The sequence below is a fragment of the Leuresthes tenuis genome, unplaced genomic scaffold (assembly GCF_036924035.1).
Source record: "Leuresthes tenuis unplaced genomic scaffold, fLeuTen1.0.hap1 SCAF_2, whole genome shotgun sequence".
NCBI classification, from domain to species: domain Eukaryota; kingdom Metazoa; phylum Chordata; class Actinopteri; order Atheriniformes; family Atherinopsidae; genus Leuresthes; species Leuresthes tenuis.
The window spans coordinates 33098362-33125705 of NW_027325356.1; positions in this window are offsets into that span (position 1 = coordinate 33098362).

Sequence of the window (27344 nt, forward strand, 5' to 3'; positions counted from 1 at the left end):
AGGTTCAGCTTTGTGATCAATGTTGGTTCTGTTTATATTAATATGAACATAATTGAGGAATGAGGCTGCGTTTCACTGAGGTTAAACTCATTGATCAATGTTGGTTCTGTAAATATTTATATGAATATAATTAATGAATGAGGCTGTGTTTCACTGAGGTTAAACTCATTGATCAATGTTGGTTCTTTTTATATTAATATGAATATAATTGATGAATGAGGCTGGGTTTCACTGAGGTTCAGCTTTGTGATCAATGTCGGTTCTGTTTATATTAATATGAATATAATTGATGAATGAGGCTGGGTTTCACTGAGGTTCAGCTTTTTGATCAATGCTTGTTCTGTTTATATTAATATGTATATAATTGATGATTGAGGCTTGGTTTCACTGAGGTTCAGCTTTGTGATCAATGTTGGTTCTGTATATATTTATATGAATATAATTAATGAATGAGGCTGTGTTTCAAAGAACTTAAACTCATTGATCAATGTTGGTTCTGTTTATAATAATATGAATATAATTGATGAATTAGGCTGGGTTTCACTGAGGTTAAACTCATTGATCAATGTTGGTTCTGTTTATATTAATATGAATATAATTGATGAATGAGGCTGGGTTTCACTGAGGTTCAGCTTTGTGATCAATGTTTGTTCTGTTAATATTAATATGAATATAATTGATGAATGAGGCTGGATTTCACTGAGGTTCAGCTTTGTGGTCAATGCTTGTTCTGTTTATATTAATATGTATATAATTGATGAATGAGGCTGGGTTTCACTGAGGTTCAGCTTTGTGATCAATGTTGGTTCTGTTTATATTAATATGAATATAATTGAGGAATAAGGCTGCGTTTCACTGAGGTTCAGCTTTGTGATCAATGTTGGTTCTGTTTATATTAATATGAATATAATTGATGAATGAGGCTGGGTTTCACTGAGGTTCAGCTTTGTGATCAATGTTGGTTCTGTTTATATTAATATGAATATAATTGAGGAATGAGGCTGGGTTTCACTGAGGCTAAACTCATTGATCAATGTTGGTTCTGTTTATACTAATATGAATATAATTGAGGAACGAGGCTGCGTTTCACTGAGGTTAAACTCATTGATCAATGTTGGTTCTGTTTATATTAATATGAATAAAATTGATGAATGAGGCTGGGTTTCACTGAGGTTAAACTCATTGATCAATGTTGGTTCTGTTTATATTAATATGAGTAAAATTGATGAATGAGGCTGGGTTTCACTGAGGTTCAGCTTTGTGGTCAATGTTGGTTCTGTTTATATTAATATGAATATAATTGAGGAATAAGGCTGCGTTTCACTGGGGTTAAACTCATTGATCAATGTTGGTTCTGTTTATATTAAAATGAATATAAATGATGATTGAGGCTTGGTTTCACTGAGGTTCAGCTTTGTGATCAATGTTGGTTCTGTAAATATTTATATGAATATAATTGATGAATGAGGCTGGGTTTCACTGAGGTTAAACTCATTGATCAATGTTGGTTCTGTTTATATTAATATGAATATAATTGATGAATGAGGCTGGGTTTCACTGAGGTTCAGCTTTGTGATCAATGTTGGTTCTGTTTATATTAATATGAATATAATTGATGAATGAGGCTGGGTTTCACTGAGGTTCAGCTTTGTGGTCAATGCTTGTTCTGTTTATATTAATATGTATATAATTGATGAATGAGGCTTGGTTTCACTGAGGTTCAGCTTTGTGATCAATGTTGGTTCTGTTTATATTAATATGAATATAATTGAGGAATGAGGCTGGGTTTCACTGAGGTTAAACTCAATGATCAATGTTGGTTCTGTTTATATTAATATGAATAAAATTGATGATTGAGGCTGGGTTTCACTGAGGTTCAGCTTTGTGGTCCATGTTTGTTCTGTTTCTATTAATATGAATATAATTGATGAACGAGGCTGGGTTTCACTGAGATTCAGCTTTGTGATCAATGTTGGTTCTGTTTATATTAATATGAATATAATTTATGAATGAGGCTGGGTTTCACTGAGATTCAGCTTTGTGATCAATGTTGGTTCTGTTTATATTAATATGAATATAATTGATGAATGAGGCTGGGTTTCACTGAGATTCAGCTTTGTGGTCAATGTTGGTTCTGTTTATATTAATATGAATATAATTGATGAATGAGGCTGGGTTTCACTGAGGTTAAGCTTTGTGTTCAATGTTGGTTCTGTTTATATTAATATGAATATAATTGAGGAATGTGGCTGGGTTTCACTGAGGTTCAGCTTTGTGATCAATGTTTGTTCTGTTTATATTAATATGAATATAATTGATGAATGAGGCTGGGTTTCACTGAGGTTCAGCTTTGTGGTCAATGCTTGTTCTGTTTATATTAATATGTATATAATTGATGAATGAGGCTGGGTTTCACTGAGGTTCAGCTTTGTGATCAATGTTGGTTCTGTTTATATTAATATGAATATAATTGAGGAATAAGGCTGGGTTTCACTGAGGTTCAGCTTTGTGATCAATGCTTGTTCTGTTTATATTAATATGTATATAATTGATGAATGAGGCTGCGTTTCACTGAGGTTCAGCTTTGTGATCAATGATGGTTCTGTTTATATTAATATGAATATAATTGATGAATGAGGCTGGGTTTCACTGAGGTTCAGCTTTGTGATCAATGTTTGTTCTGTTAATATTAATATGAATATAATTGATGAATGAGGCTGGGTTTCACTGAGGTTCAGCTTTGTGGTCAATGCTTGTTCTGTTTATATTAATATGTATATAATTGATGAATGAGGCTGGGTTTCACTGAGGTTCAGCTTTGTGATCAATGTTGGTTCTGTTTATATTAATATGAATATAATTGAGGAATAAGGCTGGGTTTCACTGAGGTTCAGCTTTGTGATCAATGCTTGTTCTGTTTATATTAATATGTATATAATTGATGAATGAGGCTGCGTTTCACTGAGGTTCAGCTTTGTGATCAATGATGGTTCTGTTTATATTAATATGAATATAATTGATGAATGAGGCTGGGTTTCACTGAGGTTCAGCTTTGTGATCAATGTTGGTTCTGTTTATATTAATATGAATATAATTGAGGAATGAGGCTGGGTTTCACTGAGGCCAAACTCATTGATCAATGTTGGTTCTGTTTATACTAATATGAATATAATTGAGGAACGAGGCTGCGTTTCACTGAGGTTAAACTCATTGATCAATGTTGGTTCTGTTTATATTAATATGAATAAAATTGATGAATGAGGCTGGGTTTCACTGAGGTTAAACTCATTGATCAATGTTGGTTCTGTTTATATTAATATGAATAAAATTGATGAATGAGGCTGGGTTTCACTGAGGTTCAGCTTTGTGATCAATGTTGGTTCTGTTTATATTAATATGAATATAATTGAGGAATAAGGCTGCGTTTCACTGGGGTTAAACTCATTGATCAATGTTGGTTCTGTTTATATTAAAATGAATATAAATGATGATTGAGGCTTGGTTTCACTGAGGTTCAGCTTTGTGATCAATGTTGGTTCTGTAAATATTTATATGAATATAATTAATGAATGAGGCTGGGTTTCAAAGAAGTTAAACTCATTGATCAATGTTGGTTCTTTTTATATTAATATGAATATAATTGATGAATGAGGCTGGGTTTCACTGAGGTTCAGCTTTGTGATCAATGTCGGTTCTGTTTATATTAATATGAATATAATTGATGAATGAGGCTGGGTTTCACTGAGGTTCAGCTTTTTGACCAATGCTTGTTCTGTTTCTATTAATATGTATATAATTGATGAATGAGGCTGGGTTTCACTGAGGTTCAGCTTTGTGATCAATGTTGGTTCTGTTTATATTAATATTAATATAATTGAGGAATGAGGTTGGGTTTCACTGAGGCTAAACTCATTGATCAATGTTGGTTCTGTTTATACTAATATGAATATAATTAATGAATGAGGCTGTGTTTCACTGAGGTAAACTCATTGATCAATGTTGGTTCTTTTTATATTAATATGAATATAATTGATGAATGAGGCTGGGTTTCACTGAGGTTCAGCTTTGTGATCAATGTCGGTTCTGTTTATATTAATATGGTTATAATTGATGAATGAGGCTGGGTTTCACTGAGGTTCAGCTTTTTGATCAATGCTTGTTCTGTTTATATTAATATGTATATAATTGATGAATGAGGCTGGGTTTCACTGAGGTTCAGCTTTGTGATCAATGTTGGTTCTGTTTATATTAATATGAACATAATTGAGGAATGAGGCTGCGTTTCACTGAGGTTAAACTCATTGATCAATGTTGGTTCTGTAAATATTTATATGAATATAATTAATGAATGAGGCTGTGTTTCACTGAGGTTAAACTCATTGATCAATGTTGGTTCTTTTTATATTAATATGAATATAATTGATGAATGAGGCTGGGTTTCACTGAGGTTCAGCTTTGTGATCAATGTCGGTTCTGTTTATATTAATATGAATATAATTGATGAATGAGGCTGGGTTTCACTGAGGTTCAGCTTTTTGATCAATGCTTGTTCTGTTTATATTAATATGTATATAATTGATGATTGAGGCTTGGTTTCACTGAGGTTCAGCTTTGTGATCAATGTTGGTTCTGTATATATTTATATGAATATAATTAATGAATGAGGCTGTGTTTCAAAGAACTTAAACTCATTGATCAATGTTGGTTCTGTTTATAATAATATGAATATAATTGATGAATTAGGCTGGGTTTCACTGAGGTTAAACTCATTGATCAATGTTGGTTCTGTTTATATTAATATGAATATAATTGATGAATGAGGCTGGGTTTCACTGAGGTTCAGCTTTGTGATCAATGTTTGTTCTGTTTATATTAATATGAATATAATTGATGAATGAGGCTGGGTTTCACTGAGGTTCAGCTTTGTGGTCAATGCTTGTTCTGTTTATATTAATATGTATATAATTGATGAATGAGGCTGGGTTTCACTGAGGTTCAGCTTTGTGATCAATGTTGGTTCTGTTTATATTAATATGAATATAATTGAGGAATAAGGCTGCGTTTCACTGAGGTTCAGCTTTGTGATCAATGTTGGTTCTGTTTATATTAATATGAATATAATTGATGAATGAGGCTGGGTTTCACTGAGGTTCAGCTTTGTGATCAATGTTGGTTCTGTTTATATTAATATGAATATAATTGAGGAATGAGGCTGGGTTTCACTGAGGCTAAACTCATTGATCAATGTTGGTTCTGTTTATACTAATATGAATATAATTGAGGAACGAGGCTGCGTTTCACTGAGGTTAAACTCATTGATCAATGTTGGTTCTGTTTATATTAATATGAATAAAATTGATGAATGAGGCTGGGTTTCACTGAGGTTAAACTCATTGATCAATGTTGGTTCTGTTTATATTAATATGAGTAAAATTGATGAATGAGGCTGGGTTTCACTGAGGTTCAGCTTTGTGATCAATGTTGGTTCTGTTTATATTAATATGAATATAATTGAGGAATAAGGCTGCGTTTCACTGGGGTTAAACTCATTGATCAATGTTGGTTCTGTTTATATTAAAATGAATATAAATGATGATTGAGGCTTGGTTTCACTGAGGTTCAGCTTTGTGATCAATGTTGGTTCTGTAAATATTTATATGAATATAATTGATGAATGAGGCTGGGTTTCACTGAGGTTAAACTCATTGATCAATGTTGGTTCTGTTTATATTAATATGAATATAATTGATGAATGAGGCTGGGTTTCACTGAGGTTCAGCTTTGTGATCAATGTTGGTTCTGTTTATATTAATATGAATATAATTGATGAATGAGGCTGGGTTTCACTGAGGTTCAGCTTTGTGGTCAATGCTTGTTCTGTTTATATTAATATGTATATAATTGATGAATGAGGCTTGGTTTCACTGAGGTTCAGCTTTGTGATCAATGTTGGTTCTGTTTATATTAATATGAATATAATTGAGGAATGTGGCTGGGTTTCACTGATGTTCAGCTTTGTGATCAATGTTGGTTCTCTTTATATTAATATGAACATAATTGAGGAATGAGGCTGCGTTTCACTGAGGTTAAACTCATTGATCAATGATGGTTCTGTCTATATTAAAATGAATATAATTGATGATTGAGGCTTGGTTTCACTGAGGTTCAGCTTTGTGATCAATGTTGGTTCTGTATATATTTATATGAATATAATTAATGAATGAGGCTGGGTTTCACTGAGGCTAAACTCATTGATCAATGTTGGTTCTGTTTATAATAATATGAATATAATTGATGAATGAGGCTGGGTTTCACTGAGGTTAAACTCATTGATCAATGTTGGTTCTGTTTATATTAATATGAATATAATTGATGAATGAGGCTGGGTTTCACTGAGGTTCAGCTTTGTGATCAATGTTGGTTCTGTTTATATTAATATGAATATAATTGATGAATGAGGCTGGGTTTCACTGAGGTTCAGCTTTGTGATCAATGTTGGTTCTGTTTATATTAATATGAATATAATTGAGGAATGAGGCTGGGTTTCACTGAGGTTCAGCTTTGTGATCAATGTTGGTTCTGTTTATATTAATATGAATATAATTGATGAATGAGGCTGGGTTTCACTGAGGTTCAGCTTTGTGATCAATGTTTGTTCTGTTTATATTAATATGAATATAATTGATGAATGAGGCTGGGTTTCACTGAGGTTCAGCTTTGTGATCAATGTTTGTTCTGTTTATATTAATATGAATATAATTGATGAATGAGGCTGGGTTTCACTGAGGTTCAGCTTTGTGATCAATGTTTGTTCTGTTTATATTAATATGAATATAATTGATGAATGAGGCTGGGTTTCACTGAGGTTCAGCTTTGTGATCAATGTTTGTTCTGTTTATATTAATATGAATATAATTGATGAATGAGGCTGGGTTTCACTGAGGTTCAGCTTTGTGGTCAATGCTTGTTCTGTTTATATTAATATGTATATAATTGATGAATGAGGCTTGGTTTCACTGAGGTTCAGCTTTTTGATCAATGTTGGTTCTGTTTATATTAATATGAATATAATTGAGGAATAAGGCTGCGTTTCAAAGAACTTAAACTTATTGATCAATGTTGGTTCTGTTTATAATAATATGAATATAATTGATGAATGAGGCTGGGTTTCACTGAGGTTAAACTCATTGATCAATGTTGGTTCTGTTTATATTAATATGAATATAATTGATGAATGAGGCTGGGTTTCACTGAGGTTCAGCTTTGTGATCAATGTTGGTTCTGTTTTTATTAATATGAATATAATTGATGAATGAGGCTGGGTTTCACTGAGATTCAGCTTTGTGATCAATGTTGGTTCTGTTTATATTAATATTAATATAATTGAGGAATGAGGTTGGGTTTCACTGAGGCTAAACTCATTGATCAATGTTGGTTCTGTTTATACTAATATGAATATAATTGAGGAACGAGGCTGCGTTTCACTGAGGTTAATCTCATTGATGAATGTTGGTTCTGTTTATATTAATATGAATAAAATTGATGAATGAGGCTGGGTTTCACTGAGGTTCAGCTTTGTGATCAATGTTGGTTCTGTTTATATTAATATGAATAAAATTGATGAATGAGGCTGGATTTCACTGAGATTCAGCTTTGTGGTCAATGTTGGTTCTTTTTATATTAATATGAATATAATTGATGAATGAGGCTGGGTTTCACTGAGGTTAAACTCATTGATCAATATTGGTTCTGTTTATATTAATATGAATATAATTGAGGAATGAGGCTGGGTTTCACTGAGGCCAAACTCATTGATCAATGTTGGTTCTGTTTATACTAATATGAATATAATTGAGGAACGAGGCTGCGTTTCACTGAGGTTAAACTCATTGATCAATGTTGGTTCTGTTTATATTAATATGAATAAAATTGATGAATGAGGCTGGGTTTCACTGAGGTTAAACTCATTGATCAATGTTGGTTCTGTTTATATTAATATGAATAAAATTGATGAATGAGGCTGGGTTTCACTGAGGTTCAGCTTTGTGATCAATGTTGGTTCTGTTTATATTAATATGAATATAATTGAGGAATAAGGCTGCGTTTCACTGGGGTTAAACTCATTGATCAATGTTGGTTCTGTTTATATTAAAATGAATATAAATGATGATTGAGGCTTGGTTTCACTGAGGTTCAGCTTTGTGATCAATGTTGGTTCTGTAAATATTTATATGAATATAATTAATGAATGAGGCTGGGTTTCAAAGAAGTTAAACTCATTGATCAATGTTGGTTCTTTTTATATTAATATGAATATAATTGATGAATGAGGCTGGGTTTCACTGAGGTTCAGCTTTGTGATCAATGTCGGTTCTGTTTATATTAATATGAATATAATTGATGAATGAGGCTGGGTTTCACTGAGGTTCAGCTTTGTGATCAATGTCGGTTCTGTTTATATTAATATGAATATAATTGATGAATGAGGCTGGGTTTCACTGAGGTTCAGCTTTTTGATCAATGCTTGTTCTGTTTATATTAATATGTATATAATTGATGAATGAGGCTGGGTTTCACTGAGGTTCAGCTTTGTGATCAATGTTGGTTCTGTTTATATTAATATGAATATAATTGATGAATGAGGCTGGGTTTCACTGAGGTTAAGCTTTGTGTTCAATGTTGGTTCTGTTTATATTAATATGAATATAATTGAGGAATGTGGCTGGGTTTCACTGATATTCAGCTTTGTGATCAATGTTGGTTCTCTTTATATTAATATGAACATAATTGAGGAATGAGGCTGCGTTTCACTGAGGTTAAACTCATTGATCAATGATGGTTCTGTCTATATTAAAATGAATATAATTGATGATTGAGGCTTGGTTTCACTGAGGTTCAGCTTTGTGATCAATGTTGGTTCTGTATATATTTATATGAATATAATTAATGAATGAGGCTGTGTTTCAAAAAAATTAAACTCATTGATCAATGTTGGTTCTGTTTATAATAATATGAATATAATTGATGAATGAGGCTGGGTTTCACTGAGGTTAAACTCATTGATCAATGTTGGTTCTGTTTATATTAATATGAATATAATTGATGAATGAGGCTGGGTTTCACTGAGGTTCAGCTTTGTGATCAATGTTGGTTCTGTTTATATTAATATGAATATAATTGATGAATGAGGCTGGGTTTCACTGAGGTTCAGCTTTGTGATCAATGTTGGTTCTGTTTATATTAATATGAATATAATTGAGGAATGAGGCTGGGTTTCACTGAGGTTCAGCTTTGTGATCAATGTTGGTTCTGTTTATATTAATATGAATATAATTGAGGAATGAGGCTGGGTTTCAGTGAGGCTAAACTCATTGATCAATGTTGGTTCTGTTAATACTAATATGAATATAATTGAGGAACGAGGCTGCGTTTCACTGAGGTTAAACTCATTGATCAATGTTGGTTCTGTTTATATTAATATGAATATAATTGATGAATGAGGCTGGGTTTCACTGAGGTTCAGCTTTGTGATCAATGTTTGTTCTGTTTATATTAATATGAATATAATTGATGAATGAGGCTGGGTTTCACTGAGGTTCAGCTTTGTGATCAATGTTTGTTCTGTTTATATTAATATGAATATAATTGATGAATGAGGCTGGGTTTCACTGAGGTTCAGCTTTGTGGTCAATGCTTGTTCTGTTTATATTAATATGTATATAATTGATGAATGAGGCTTGGTTTCACTGAGGTTCAGCTTTGTGATCAATGTTGGTTCTGTTTATATTAATATGAATATAATTGAGGAATAAGGCTGCGTTTCAAAGAACTTAAACTTATTGATCAATGTTGGTTCTGTTTATAATAATATGAATATAATTGATGAATGAGGCTGGGTTTCACTGAGGTTAAACTCATTGATCAATGTTGGTTCTGTTTATATTAATATGAATATAATTGATGAATGAGGCTGGGTTTCACTGAGGTTCAGCTTTGTGATCAATGTTGGTTCTGTTTATATTAATATGAATATAATTGATGAATGAGGCTTGGTTTCACTGAGGTTCAGCTTTGTGATCAATGTTGGTTCTGTTTATATTAATATTAATATAATTGAGGAATGAGGTTGGGTTTCACTGAGGCTAAACTCATTGATCAATGATGGTTCTGTTTATACTAATATGAATATAATTGAGGAACGAGGCTGGGTTTCACTGAGGTTAAACTCATTGATGAATGTTGGTTCTGTTTATATTAATATGAATAAAATTGATGAATGAGGCTGGGTTTCACTGAGGTTCAGCTTTGTGATCAATGTTGGTTCTGTTTATATTAATATGAATAAAATTGATGAATGAGGCTGGATTTCACTGAGATTCAGCTTTGTGGTCAATGTTGGTTCTTTTTATATTAATATGAATATAATTGATGAATGAGGCTGGGTTTCACTGAGGTTAAACTCATTGATCAATATTGGTTCTGTTTATAATAATATGAATATAATTGATGAATTAGGCTGGGTTTCACTGAGGTTCAGCTTTGTGATCAATGTTGGTTCTGTTTATATTAATATGAATATAATTGATGAATGAGGCTGGGTTTCACTGAGATTCAGCTTTGTGGTCAATGTTGGTTCTGTTTATATTAATATGAATATAATTGATGAATTAGGCTGGGTTTCACTGAGGTTCAGCTTTGTGTTCAATGTTGGTTCTGTTTATATTAATATGAATATAATTGAGGAATGTGGCTGGGTTTCACTGATGTTCAGCTTTGTGATCAATGTTGGTTCTCTTTATATTAATATGAACATAATTGAGGAATGAGGCTGCGTTTCACTGAGGTTAAACTCATTGATCAATGTTGGTTCTGTAAATATTTATATGAATATAATTAATGAATGAGGCTGTGTTTCACTGAGGTTAAACTCATTGATCAATGTTGGTTCTTTTTATATTAATATGAATATAATTGATGAATGAGGCTGGGTTTCACTGAGGTTCAGCTTTGTGATCAATGTCGGTTCTGTTTATATTAATATGAATATAATTGATGAATGAGGCTGGGTTTCACTGAGGTTCAGCTTTTTGATCAATGCTTGTTCTGTTTATATTAATATGTATATAATTGATGAATGAGGCTGGGTTTCACTGAGGTTCAGCTTTGTGATCAATGTTGGTTCTGTTTATATTAATATGAACATAATTGAGGAATGAGGCTGCGTTTCACTGAGGTTAAACTCATTGATCAATGTTGGTTCTGTAAATATTTATATGAATATAATTAATGAATGAGGCTGTGTTTCACTGAGGTTAAACTCATTGATCAATGTTGGTTCTTTTTATATTAATATGAATATAATTGATGAATGAGGCTGGGTTTCACTGAGGTTCAGCTTTGTGATCAATGTCGGTTCTGTTTATATTAATATGAATATAATTGATGAATGAGGCTGGGTTTCACTGAGGTTCAGCTTTTTGATCAATGCTTGTTCTGTTTATATTAATATGTATATAATTGATGATTGAGGCTTGGTTTCACTGAGGTTCAGCTTTGTGATCAATGTTGGTTCTGTATATATTTATATGAATATAATTAATGAATGAGGCTGTGTTTCAAAGAACTTAAACTCATTGATCAATGTTGGTTCTGTTTATAATAATATGAATATAATTGATGAATTAGGCTGGGTTTCACTGAGGTTAAACTCATTGATCAATGTTGGTTCTGTTTATATTAATATGAATATAATTGATGAATGAGGCTGGGTTTCACTGAGGTTCAGCTTTGTGATCAATGTTTGTTCTGTTTATATTAATATGAATATAATTGATGAATGAGGCTGGGTTTCACTGAGGCTCAGCTTTGTGGTCAATGCTTGTTCTGTTTATATTAATATGTATATAATTGATGAATGAGGCTGGGTTTCACTGAGGTTCAGCTTTGTGATCAATGTTGGTTCTGTTTATATTAATATGAATATAATTGAGGAATAAGGCTGGGTTTCACTGAGGTTCAGCTTTGTGATCAATGCTTGTTCTGTTTATATTAATATGTATATAATTGATGAATGAGGCTGGGTTTCACTGAGGTTCAGCTTTGTGATCAATGATGGTTCTGTTTATATTAATATGAATATAATTGATGAATGAGGCTGGGTTTCACTGAGGTTCAGCTTTGTGATCAATGTTGGTTCTGTTTATATTAATATGAATATAATTGAGGAATGAGGCTGGGTTTCACTGAGGCTAAACTCATTGATCAATGTTGGTTCTGTTTATACTAATATGAATATAATTGAGGAACGAGGCTGCGTTTCACTGAGGTTAAACTCATTGATCAATGTTGGTTCTGTTTATATTAATATGAATAAAATTGATGAATGAGGCTGGGTTTCACTGAGGTTAAACTCATTGATCAATGTTGGTTCTGTTTATATTAATATGAATAAAATTGATGAATGAGGCTGGGTTTCACTGAGGTTCAGCTTTTTGATCAATGTTGGTTCTGTTTATATTAATATGAATATAATTGAGGAATAAGGCTGCGTTTCACTGGGGTTAAACTCATTGATCAATGTTGGTTCTGTTTATATTAAAATGAATATAAATGATGATTGAGGCTTGGTTTCACTGAGGTTCAGCTTTGTGATCAATGTTGGTTCTGTAAATATTTATATGAATATAATTAATGAATGAGGCTGGGTTTAAAAGAAGTTAAACTCATTGATCAATGTTGGTTCTTTTTATATTAATATGAATATAATTGATGAATGAGGCTGGGTTTCACTGAGGTTCAGCTTTGTGATCAATGTCGGTTCTGTTTATATTAATATGAATATAATTGATGAATGAGGCTGGGTTTCACTGAGGTTCAGCTTTTTGACCAATGCTTGTTCTGTTTCTATTAATATGTATATAATTGATGAATGAGGCTGGGTTTCACTGAGGTTCAGCTTTGTGATCAATGTTGGTTCTGTTTATATGAATATGAATATAATTGAGGAATGAGGCTGGGTTTCACTGAGGTTAAACTCATTGATCAATGTTGGTTCTGTTTATATTAATATGAATATAATTGATGAATGAGGCTGGGTTTCACTGAGGTTCAGCTTTGTGATCAATGTTTGTTCTGTTTATATTAATATGAATATAATTGATGAATGAGGCTGGGTTTCACTGAGGTTCAGCTTTGTGGCCAATGCTTGTTCTGTTTATATTAATATGTATATAATTGATGAATGAGGCTGGGTTTCACTGAGGTTCAGCTTTGTGATCAATGTTGGTTCTGTTTATATTAATATGAATATAATTGAGGAATAAGGCTGCGTTTCACTGAGGTTCAGCTTTGTGATCAATGTTGGTTCTGTTTATATTAATATGAATATAATTGATGAATGAGGCTGGGTTTCACTGAGGTTCAGCTTTGTGATCAATGTTGGTTCTGTTTATATTAATATGAATATAATTGAGGAATGAGGCTGGGTTTCACTGAGGCTAAACTCATTGATCAATGTTGGTTCTGTTTATACTAATATGAATATAATTGAGGAACGAGGCTGCGTTTCACTGAGGTTAAACTCATTGATCAATGTTGGTTCTGTTTATATTAATATGAATAAAATTGATGAATGAGGCTGGGTTTCACTGAGGTTAAACTCATTGATCAATGTTGGTTCTGTTTATATTAATATGAATAAAATTGATGAATGAGGCTGGGTTTCACTGAGGTTCAGCTTTGTGATCAATGTTGGTTCTGTTTATATTAATATGAATATAATTGAGGAATAAGGCTGCGTTTCACTGGGGTTAAACTCATTGATCAATGTTGGTTCTGTTTATATTAAAATGAATATAAATGATGATTGAGGCTTGGTTTCACTGAGGTTCAGCTTTGTGATCAATGTTGGTTCTGTAAATATTTATATGAATATAATTAATGAATGAGGCTGGGTTTCAAAGAAGTTAAACTCATTGATCAATGTTGGTTCTTTTTATATTAATATGAATATAATTGATGAATGAGGCTGGGTTTCACTGAGGTTCAGCTTTGTGATCAATGTCGGTTCTGTTTATATTAATATGAATATAATTGATGAATGAGGCTGGGTTTCACTGAGGTTCAGCTTTTTGACCAATGCTTGTTCTGTTTCTATTAATATGTATATAATTGATGAATGAGGCTGGGTTTCACTGAGGTTCAGCTTTGTGATCAATGTTGGTTCTGTTTATATGAATATGAATATAATTGAGGAATGAGGCTGGGTTTCACTGAGGTTCAGCTTTGTGATCAATGTTGGTTCTGTTTATATTAATATGAATATAATTGAGGAATAAGGCTGCGTTTCAAAGAACTTAAACTTATTGATCAATGTTGGTTCTGTTTATAATAATATGAATATAATTGATGAATGAGGCTGGGTTTCACTGAGGTTAAACTCATTGATCAATGTTGGTTCTGTTTATATTAATATGAATATAATTGATGAATGAGGCTGGGTTTCACTGAGGTTCAGCTTTGTGATCAATGTTGGTTCTGTTTATATTAATATGAATATAATTGATGAATGAGGCTGGGTTTCACTGAGGTTCAGCTTTGTGATCAATGTTGGTTCTGTTTATATTAATATTAATATAATTGAGGAATGAGGTTGGGTTTCACTGAGGCTAAACTCATTGATCAATGTTGGTTCTGTTTATACTAATATGAATATAATTGAGGAACGAGGCTGCGTTTCACTGAGGTTAAACTCATTGATGAATGTTGGTTCTGTTTATATTAATATGAATAAAATTGATGAATGAGGCTGGGTTTCACTGAGGTTCAGCTTTGTGATCAATGTTGGTTCTGTTTATATTAATATGAATAAAATTGATGAATGAGGCTGGATTTCACTGAGATTCAGCTTTGTGGTCAATGTTGGTTCTTTTTATATTAATATGAATATAATTGATGAATGAGGCTGGGTTTCACTGAGGTTAAACTCATTGATCAATATTGGTTCTGTTTATATTAATATGAATATAATTGATGAATTAGGCTGGGTTTCACTGAGGTTCAGCTTTGTGATCAATGTTGGTTCTGTTTATATTAATATGAATATAATTGATGAATGAGGCTGGGTTTCACTGAGGTTCAGCTTTGTGATCAATGTTGGTTCTGTTTATATTAATATGAATATAATTGATGAATGAGGCTGGGTTTCACTGAGATTCAGCTTTGTGATCAATGTTGGTTCTGTTTATATTAATATGAATATAATTGATGAATGAGGCTGGGTTTCACTGAGATTCAGCTTTGTGGTCAATGTTGGTTCTGTTTATATTAATATGAATATAATTGATGAATTAGGCTGGGTTTCACTGAGGTTCAGCTTTGTGTTCAATGTTGGTTCTGTTTATATTAATATGAATATAATTGAGGAATGTGGCTGGGTTTCACTGATGTTCAGCTTTGTGATCAATGTTGGTTCTCTTTATATTAATATGAACATAATTGAGGAATGAGGCTGCGTTTCACTGAGGTTAAACTCATTGATCAATGTTGGTTCTGTAAATATTTATATGAATATAATTAATGAATGAGGCTGTGTTTCACTGAGGTTAAACTCATTGATCAATGTTGGTTCTTTTTATATTAATATGAATATAATTGATGAATGAGGCTGGGTTTCACTGAGGTTCAGCTTCGTGATCAATATCGGTTCTGTTTATATTAATATGAATATAATTGATGAATGAGGCTGGGTTTCACTGAGGTTCAGCTTTTTGATCAATGCTATTTCTGTTTATATTAATATGTATATAATTGATGATTGAGGCTTGGTTTCACTGAGGTTCAGCTTTGTGATCAATGTTGGTTCTGTATATATTTATATGAATATAATTAATGAATGAGGCTGTGTTTCAAAGAACTTAAACTCATTGATCAATGTTGGTTCTGTTTATAATAATATGAATATAATTGATGAATTAGGCTGGGTTTCACTGAGGTTAAACTCATTGATCAATGTTGGTTCTGTTTATATTAATATGAATATAATTGATGAATGAGGCTGGGTTTCACTGAGGTTCAGCTTTGTGATCAATGTTTGTTCTGTTTATATTAATATGAATATAATTGATGAATGAGGCTGGGTTTCACTGAGGTTCAGCTTTGTGGTCAATGCTTGTTCTGTTTATATTAATATGTATATAATTGATGAATGAGGCTGGGTTTCACTGAGGTTCAGCTTTGTGATCAATGTTGGTTCTGTTTATATTAATATGAATATAATTGAGGAATAAGGCTGGGTTTCACTGAGGTTCAGCTTTGTGATCAATGCTTGTTCTGTTTATATTAATATGTATATAATTGATGAATGAGGCTGGGTTTCACTGAGGTTCAGCTTTGTGATCAATGATGGTTCTGTTTATATTAATATGAATATAATTGAGGAATGAGGCTGGGTTTCACTGAGGCTAAACTCATTGATCAATGTTGGTTCTGTTTATACTAATATGAATATAATTGAGGAACGAGGCTGCGTTTCACTGAGGTTAAACTCATTGATCAATGTTGGTTCTGTTTATATTAATATGAATAAAATTGATGAATGAGGCTGGGTTTCACTGAGGTTAAACTCATTGATCAATGTTGGTTCTGTTTATATTAATATAAATAAAATTGATGAATGAGGCTGGGTTTCACTGAGGTTCAGCTTTGTGATCAATGTTGGTTCTGTTTATATTAATATGAATATAATTGAGGAATAAGGCTGCGTTTCACTGGGGTTAAAACTCATTGATCAATGTTGGTTCTGTTTATATTAATATGAATATAATTGAAGAATAAGGCTGGGTTTCACTGAGGTTCAGCTTTGTGATCAATGCTTGTTCTGTTTATATTAATATGTATATAATTGATGAATGAGGCTGGGTTTCACTGAGGTTCAGCATTGTGATCAATGTTGGTTCTGTTTATATGAATATGAATATAATTGAGGAATGAGGCTGGGTTTCACTGAGGTTAAACTCATTGATCAATGTTGGTTCTGTTTATATTAATATGAATATAATTGATGAATGAGGCTGGGTTTCACTGAGGTTAAACTCATTGATCAATGTTGGTTCTGTTTATATTAATATGAATATAATTGATGAATGAGGCTGGGTTTCACTGAGGTTCAGCTTTGTGATCAATGTTTGTTCTGTTTATATTAATATGAATATAATTGATGAATGAGGCTGGGTTTCACTGAGGTTCAGCTTTGTGGTCAATGCTTGTTCTGTTTATATTAATATGTATATAATTGATGAATGAGGCTGGGTTTCACTGAGGTTCAGCTTTGTGATCAATGTTGGTTCTGTTTATATTAATATGAATATAATTGAGGAATAAGGCTGCGTTTCACTGAGGTTCAGCTTTGTGATCAATGTTGGTTCTGTTTATATTAATATGAATATAATTGATGAATGAGGCTGCGTTTCACTGAGGTTCAGCTTTGTGATCAATGTTGGTTCTGTTTATATTAATATGAATATAATTGAGGAATGAGGCTGGGTTTCACTGAGGCTAAACTCATTGATCAATGTTGGTTCTGTTTATACTAATATGGATATAATTGAGGAACGAGGCTGCGTTTCACTGAGGTTAAACTCATTGATCAATGTTGGTTCTGTTTATATTAATATGAAAAAAAATTGATGAATGAGGCTGGGTTTCACTGAGGTTAAACTCATTGATCAATGTTGGTTCTGTTTATATTAATATGAATAAAATTGATGAATGAGGCTGGGTTTCACTGAGGTTCAGCTTTGTGATCAATGTTGGTTCTGTTTATATTAATATGAATATACTTGAGGAATAAGGCTGCGTTTCACTGGGGTTAAACTCATTGATCAATGTTGGTTCTGTTTATATTAAAATGAATATAAATGATGATTGAGGCTTGGTTTCACTGAGGTTCAGCTTTGTGATCAATGTTGGTTCTGTAAATATTTATATGAATATAATTAATGAATGAGGCTGGGTTTCAAAGAAGTTAAACTCATTGATCAATGTTGGTTCTTTTTATATTAATATGAATATAATTGATGAATGAGGCTGGGTTTCACTGAGGTTCAGCTTTGTGATCAATGTCGGTTCTGTTTATATTAATATGAATATAATTGATGAATGAGGCTGGGTTTCACTGAGGTTCAGCTTTTTGATCAATGCTTGTTCTGTTTCTATTAATATGTATATAATTGATGAATGAGGCTGGGTTTCACTGAGGTTCAGCTTTGTGATCAATGTTGGTTCTGTTTATATTAATATGAATATAATTGAGGAATGAGGCTGCGTTTCACTGAGGTTAAACTCATTGATCAATGTTGGTTCTGTTTATAATAATATGAATATAATTGATGAATGAGGCTGGGTTTCACTGAGGTTAAACTCATTGATCAATGTTGGTTCTGTTTATATTAATATGAATATAATTGATGAATGAGGCTGGGTTTCACTGAGGTTCAGCTTTTTGATCAATGTTGGTTCTGTATATATTTATATGAATATAATTAATGAATGAGGCTGTGTTTCAAAGAACTTAAACTCATTGATCAATGTTGGTTCTGTTTATAATAATATGAATATAATTGATGAATGAGGCTGGGTTTCACTGAGGTTCAGCTTTGTGATCAATGTTGGTTCTGTTTATATTAATATGAATATAATTGATGAATGAGGCTGGGTTTCACTGAGGTTAAACTCATTGATCAATGTTGGTTCTGTTTATATTAATATCAATATAACTGATGAATGAGGCTGGGTTTCACTGAGGTTCAGCTTTGTGATCAATGTTGGTTCTGTTTATATTAATATGAATATAATTGAGGAATGAGGCTGGGTTTCACTGAGGCTAAACTCATTGATCAATGTTGGTTCTGTTTATATTAATATGAATATAATTGATGAATGAGGCTGGGTTTCACTGAGGTTCAGCTTTGTGATCAATGTTGGTTCTGTTTATATTAATATCAATATAACTGATGAATGAGAATGGGTTTCACTGAGGTTCAGCTTTGTGATCAATGTTGGTTCTGTTTATATTACTATGAATATAATTGAGGAATGAGGCTGCGTTTCACTGAGGTTAAACTCATTGATCAATGTTGGTTCTGTTTATATGAATATGAATATAATTGAGGAATGAGGCTGGGTTTCACTGAGGTTAAACTCATTGATCAATGTTGGTTCTGTTTATATTAATATGAATATAATTGATGAATGAGGCTGGGTTTCACTGAGGTTCAGCTTTGTGATCAATGTTTGTTCTGTTTATATTAATATGAATATAATTGATGAATGAGGCTGGGTTTCTCTGAGGTTCAGCTTTGTGGTCAATGCTTGTTCTGTTTATATTAATATGTATATAATTGATGAACGAGGCTGGGTTTCACTGAGGTTCAGCTTTGTGATCAATGTTGGTTCTGTTTATATTAATATGAATATAATTGAGGAATAAGGCTGCGTTTCACTGAGGTTAAACTCATTGATCAATGATGGTTCTGTCTATATTAAAATGAATATAATTGATGATTGAGGCTTGGTTTCACTGAGGTTCAGCTTTGTGATCAATGTTGGTTCTGTATATATTTATATGAATATAATTAATGAATGAGGCTGTGTTTCAAAGAACTTAAACTCATTGATCAATGTTGGTTCTGTTTATAATAATATGAATATAATTGATGAATGAGGCTGGGTTTCATTGAGGTTAAACTCATTGATCAATGTTGGTTCTGTTTATATTAATATGAATATAATTGATGAATGAGTAGGGGTTTCACTGAGGTTCAGCTTTGTGATCAATGTTTGTTCTGTTTATATTAATATGAATATAATTGATGAATGAGGCTGGGTTTCACTGAGGTTCAGCTTTGTGGTCAATGCTTGTTCTGTTTATATTAATATGTATATAATTGATGAATGAGGCTTGGTTTCACTGAGGTTCAGCTTTGTGATCAATGTTGGTTCTGTATATATTTATATGAATATAATTAATGAATGAGGCTGTGTTTCAAAGAACTTAAACTCATTCATCAATGTTGGTTCTGTTTATAATAATATGAATATAATTGATGAATGAGGCTGGGTTTCACTGAGGTTAAACTCATTGATCAATGTTGGTTCTGTTTATATTAATATGAATATAATTGATGAATAAGGCTGGGTTTCACTGAGGTTCAGCTTTTTGATCAATGTTGGTTCTGTATATATTTATATGAATATAATTAATGAATGAGGCTGTGTTTCAAAGAACTTAAACTCATTGATCAATGTTGGTTCTGTTTATAATAATATGAATATAATTGATGAATGAGGCTTGGTTTCACTGAGGTTAAACTCATTGATCAATGTTGGTTCTGTTTATATTAATATGAATATAATTGATGAATGAGGCTGGGTTTCACTGAGGTTCAGCTTTGTGATCAATGTTGGTTCTGTTTATATTAATATGAATATAATTGATGAATGAGGCTGGGTTTCACTGAGGTTCAGCTTTGTGATCAATGTTGGTTCTGTTTATATTAATATGAATATAATTGAGGAATGAGGCTGGGTTTCACTGAGGCTAAACTCATTGATCAATGTTGGTTCTGTTTATACTAATATGAATATAATTGAGGAACGAGGCTGCGTTTCACTGAGGTTAAACTCATTGATCAATGTTGGTTCTGTTTATATTAATATGAATATAATTGAGGAATAAGGCTGCGTTTCACTGAGGTTAAACTCATTGATCAATGTTGGTTCTGTTTATATTAATATGAATAAAATTGATGAATGAGGCTGAGTTTCACTGAGGTTCAGCTTTTTGATCAATGCTTGTTCTGTTTCTATTAATATGTATATAATTGATGAATGAGGCTGGGTTTCACTGAGGTTCAGCTTTGTGATCAATGTTGGTTCTGTTTATATTAATATGAATATAATTGAGGAATGAGGCTGCGTTTCACTGAGGTTAAACTCATTGATCAATGTTGGTTCTGTTTATATTAATATGAATATAATTGATGAATGAGGCTGGGTTTCACTGAGGTTCAGCTTTGTGATCAATGTTGGTTCTGTTTATATTAATATGAATATAATTGAGGAATAAGGCTGCGTTTCACTGAGGTTAAACTCATTGATCAATGTTGGTTCTCTTTATAATAATATGAATATAATTGAGGAATGAGGCTGGGTTTCACTGAGGTTAAACTCATTGATCAATGTTGGTTCTGTTTATATTAATATGAATATAATTGATGAATGAGGCTGGGTTTCACTGAGGTTCAGCTTTTTGATCAATGTTGGTTCTGTATATATTTATATGAATATAATTAATGAAGAGGCTGTGTTTCAAAGAACTTAAACTCATTGATCAATGTTGGTTCTGTTTATAATAATATGAATAAAATTGATGAATGAGGCTGGGTTTCACTGAGGTTCAGCTTTGTGATCAATGTTTGTTCTGTTTATATTAATATGAATATAATTGATGAATGAGGCTGGGTCTCACTGAGGTTCAGCTGTGTGGTCAATGCTTGTTATGTTTATATTAATATGTATATAATTGATGAATGAGGCTGGGTTTCACTGAGGTTAAACTCATTGATCAATGTTGGTTCTGTTTATATTAATATGAATATAATTGATGAATGAGGCCGGGTTTCACTGAGGTTCAGCTTTTTGATCAATATTGGTTCTGTATATATTTATATGAATATAATTAATGAATGAGGCTGTGTTTCAAAGAACTTAAACTCATTGATCAATGTTGGTTCTGTTTATAATAATATGAATATAATTGAGGAATGAGGCTGCGTTTCACTGAGGTTAAACTCATTGATCAATGTTGGTTCTGTTTATATTAATATGAATAAAATTGATGAATGAGGCTGGGTTTCACTGAGGTTCAGCTTTGTGATCAATGTTGGTTCTGTTTATATTAATATGAATAAAATTGATGAATGAGGCTGGATTTCACTGAGATTCAGCTTAGTGGTCAATGTTGGTTCTTTTTATATTAATATGAATATAATTGATGAATGAGGCTGGGTTTCACTGAGGTTAAACTCATTGATCAATATTGGTTCTGTTTATATTAATATGAATATAATTGATGAATGAGGCTGGGTTTCACTGAGGTTCAGCTTTGTGATCAATGTTGGTTCTGTTTATATTAATATGAATATAATTGATGAATGAGGCTGGGTTTCACTGAGATTCAGCTCTGTGATCAATGTTGGTTCTGTTTATATTAATATGAATATAATTGATGAATGAGGCTGCGTTTCACTGAGGTTAAACTCATTGACCAATGTTGGTTCTGTTTATATTAATATGAATATAATTAATGAATGAGGCTGGGTTTCACTGAGGTTCAGCTTTGTGATCAATGTTTGTTCTGTTAATATTACTATGAATATAATTGAGGAATGAGGCTGCGTTTCACTGAGGTTAAACTCATTGATCAATGTTGGTTCTGTTTATATGAATATGAATATAATTGATGAATGAGGCTGGGTTTCACTGAGATTCAGCTTTGTGGTCAATGTTGGTTCTGTTTATATTTATTATGAATATAATTGATGAATGAGGCTGGGTTTCACTGAGGTTCAGCTTTGTGTTCAATGTTGGTTCTGTTTATATTAATATGAATATAATTTATGAATGAGGCTGGGTTTCACTGAGGTTCAGCTTTGTGATCAATGTTTGTTCTATTTATATTACTATGAATATAATTGATGAATGAGGCTGGGTTTCACTGAGGTTCAGCTTTGTGATCAATGTTGGTTCTGTTTATATTAATATGAATATAATTGAGGAATAAGGCTGCGTTTCACTGAGGTTAAACTCATTGACCAATGTTGGTTCTGTTTATATTAATATGAATATAATTGATGAATGAGGCTGGGTTTCACTGAGGTTCAGCTTTGTGATCAATGTTTGTTCTATTTATATTACTATGAATATAATTGATGAATGAGGCTGGGTTTCACTGAGGTTCAGCTTTGTGATCAATGTTTGTTCTATTTATATTACTATGAATATAATTGATGAATGAGGCTGGGTTTCACTGAGGTTCAGCTTTGTGATCAATGTTTGTTCTGTTAATATTACTATGAATATAATTGAGGAATGAGGCTGCGTTTCACTGAGGTTAAACTCATTGATCAATGTTGGTTCTGTTTATATGAATATGAATATAATTGATGAATGAGGCTGGGTTTCACTGAGATTCAGCTTTGTGGACAATGTTGGTTCTGTTTATATTAATATGAATATAATTGATGAATGAGGCTGGGTTTCACTGAGGTTCAGCTTTGTGTTCAATGTTGGTTCTGTTTATATTAATATGAATATAATTTATGAATGAGGCTGGGTTTCACTGAGGTTCAGCTTTGTGATCAATGTTTGTTCTATTTATATTACTATGAATATAATTGATGAATGAGGCTGGGTTTCACTGAGGTTCAGCTTTGTGATCAATGTTGGTTCTGTTTATATTAATATGAATATAATTGAGGAATAAGGCTGCGTTTCACTGAGGTTAAACTCATTGACCAATGTTGGTTCTGTTTATATTAATATGAATATAATTAATGAATGAGGCTGGGTTTCACTGAGGTTCAGCTTTGTGATCAATGTTTGTTCTGTTAATATTACTATGAATATAATTGAGGAATGAGGCTGCGTTTCACTGAGGTTAAACTCATTGATCAATGTTGGTTCTGTTTATATGAATATGAATATAATTGATGAATGAGGCTGGGTTTCACTGAGATTCAGCTTTGTGGTCAATGTTGGTTCTGTTTATATTTATTATGAATATAATTGATGAATGAGGCTGGGTTTCACTGAGGTTCAGCTTTGTGTTCAATGTTGGTTCTGTTTATATTAATATGAATATAATTTATGAATGAGGCTGGGTTTCACTGAGGTTCAGCTTTGTGATCAATGTTTGTTCTATTTATATTACTATGAATATAATTGATGAATGAGGCTGGGTTTCACTGAGGTTCAGCTTTGTGATCAATGTTGGTTCTGTTTATATTAATATGAATATAATTGAGGAATAAGGCTGCGTTTCACTGAGGTTAAACTCATTGACCAATGTTGGTTCTGTTTATATTAATATGAATATAATTGATGAATGAGGCTGGGTTTCACTGAGGTTCAGCTTTGTGATCAATGTTTGTTCTATTTATATTACTATGAATATAATTGATGAATGAGGCTGGGTTTCACTGAGGTTCAGCTTTGTGATCAATGTTTGTTCTATTTATATTACTATGAATATAATTGATGAATGAGGCTGGGTTTCACTGAGGTTCAGCTTTGTGATCAATGTTTGTTCTGTTAATATTACTATGAATATAATTGAGGAATGAGGCTGCGTTTCACTGAGGTTAAACTCATTGATCAATGTTGGTTCTGTTTATATGAATATGAATATAATTGATGAATGAGGCTGGGTTTCACTGAGATTCAGCTTTGTGGACAATGTTGGTTCTGTTTATATTAATATGAATATAATTGATGAATGAGGCTGGGTTTCACTGAGGTTCAGCTTTGTGTTCAATGTTGGTTCTGTTTATATTAATATGAATATAATTTATGAATGAGGCTGGGTTTCACTGAGGTTCAGCTTTGTGATCAATGTTTGTTCTATTTATATTACTATGAATATAATTGATGAATGAGGCTGGGTTTCACTGAGGTTCAGCTTTGTGATCAATGTTGGTTCTGTTTATATTAATATGAATATAATTGAGGAATAAGGCTGCGTTTCATTGAGGTTAAACTCATTGACCAATGTTGGTTCTGTTTATATTAATATGAATATAATTGATGAATGAGGCTGGGTTTCACTGAGGTTCAGCTTTGTGATCAATGTTTGTTCTATTTATATTACTATGAATATAATTGATGAATGAGGCTGGGTTTCACTGAGGTTCAGCTTTGTGATCAATGTTTGTTCTATTTATATTACTATGAATATAATTGATGAATGAGGCTGGGTTTCACTGAGGTTCAGCTTTGTGATCAATGTTGGTTCTGTTTATATTAATATGAATATAATTGAGGAATGAGGCTGCGTTTCACTGAGGTTAAACTCATTGATCAATGTTGGTTCTGTTTATATTAATATGAATATAATTGATGAATGAGGCTGGGTTTCACTGAGGTTCAGCTTTGTGATCAATGTTGGTTCTGTTTATATTAATGTGAATATAATTGAGGAATAAGGCTGCGTTTCACTGAGGTTAAACTCATTGATCAATGTTGGTTCTGTTTATAATAATATGAATATAATTGATGAATGAGGCTGGGTTTCACTGAGGTTCAGCTTTTTGATCAATGTTGGTTCTGTATATATTTATATGAATATAATTAATGAATGAGGCTGTGTTTCAAAGAACTTAAACTCATTGATCAATGTTGGTTCTGTTTATAATAATATGAATATAATTGATGAATGAGGCTGGGTTTCACTGAGGTTCAGCTTTGTGATCAATGTTTGTTCTGTTTATATTAATATGAATATAATTGATGAATGAGGCTGGGTCTCACTGAGGTTCAGCTTTGTGGTCAATGCTTGTTCTGTTTATATTAATATGTATATAATTGATGAATGAGGCTGGGTTTCACTGAGGTTAAACTCATTGATCAATGTTGGTTCTGTTTATATTAATATGAATATAATTGATGAATGAGGCTGGGTTTCACTGAGGTTCATCTTTTTGATCAATGTTGGTTCTGTATATATTTATATGAATATAATTAATGAATGAGGCTGTGTTTCAAAGAACTTAAACTCATTGATCAATGTTGGTTCTGTTTATAATAATATGAATATAATTGAGGAATGAGGCTGCGTTTCACTGAGGTTAAACTCATTGATCAATGTTGGTTCTGTTTTTATTAATATGAATAAAATTGATGAATGAGGCTGGGTTTCACTGAGGTTCAGCTTTGTGATCAATGTTGGTTCTGTTTATATTAATATGAATAAAATTGATGAATGAGGCTGGATTTCACTGAGATTCAGCTTAGTGGTCAATGTTGGTTCTTTTTATATCAATATGAATATAATTGATGAATGAGGCTGGGTTTCACTGAGGTTAAACTCATTGATCAATATTGGTTCTGTTTATATTAATATGAATATAATTGATGAATGAGGCTGGGTTTCACTGAGGTTTAGCTTTGTGATCAATGTTGGTTCTGTTTATATTAATATGAATATAATTGATGAATGAGGCTGGGTTTCACTGAGGTTCAGCTTTGTGATCAATGTTGGTTCTGTTTATATTAATATGAATATAATTGATGAATGAGGCTGGGTTTCACTGAGATTCAGCTCTGTGATCAATGTTGGTTCTGTTTATATTAATATGAATATAATTGATGAATGAGGCTGGGTTTCACTGAGATTCAGCTCTGTGATCAATGTTGGTTCTGTTTATATTAATATGAATATAATTGATGAATGAGGCTGGGTTTCACTGAGATTCAGCTTTGTAGTCAATGTTGGTTCTGTTTATATTAATATGAATATAATTGATGAATGAGGCTGGGTTTCACTGAGATTCAGCTTTGTGGTCAATGTTGGTTCTGTTTATATTAATATGAATATAATTGATGAATGAGGCTGGGTTTCACTGAGGTTCAGCTTTGTGTTCAATGTTGGTTCTGTTTATATTAATATGAATATAATTGAGGAATGCGGCTGGGTTTCACTGATGTTCAGCTTTGTGATCAATGTTGGTTCTCTTTATATTAATATGAACATAATTGAGGAATGAGGCTGCGTTTCACTGAGGTTAAACTCATTGACCAATGTTGGTTCTGTTTATATTAATATGAATATAATTAATGAATTAGGCTGGGTTTCACTGAGGTTCAGCTTTGTGATCAATGTTGGTTCTCTTTATATTAATATGAACATAATTGAGGAATGAGGCTGCGTTTCACTGAGGTTAAACTCATTGACCAATGTTGGTTCTGTTTATATTAATATGAATATAATTGATGAATGAGGCTGGGTTTCACTGAGGTACAGCTTTGTGATCAATGTTTGTTCTATTTATATTACTATGAATATAATTGATGAATGAGGCTGGGTTTCACTGAGGTTCAGCTTTGTGATCAATGCTTGTTCTGTTTATATTAATATGAATAAAATTGATGAATGAGGCTGGATTTCACTGAGATTCAGCTTAGTGGTCAATGTTGGTTCTTTTTATATTAATATGAATATAATTGATGAATGAGGCTGGGTTTCACTGAGGTTAAACTCATTGATCAATATTGGTTCTGTTTATATTAAT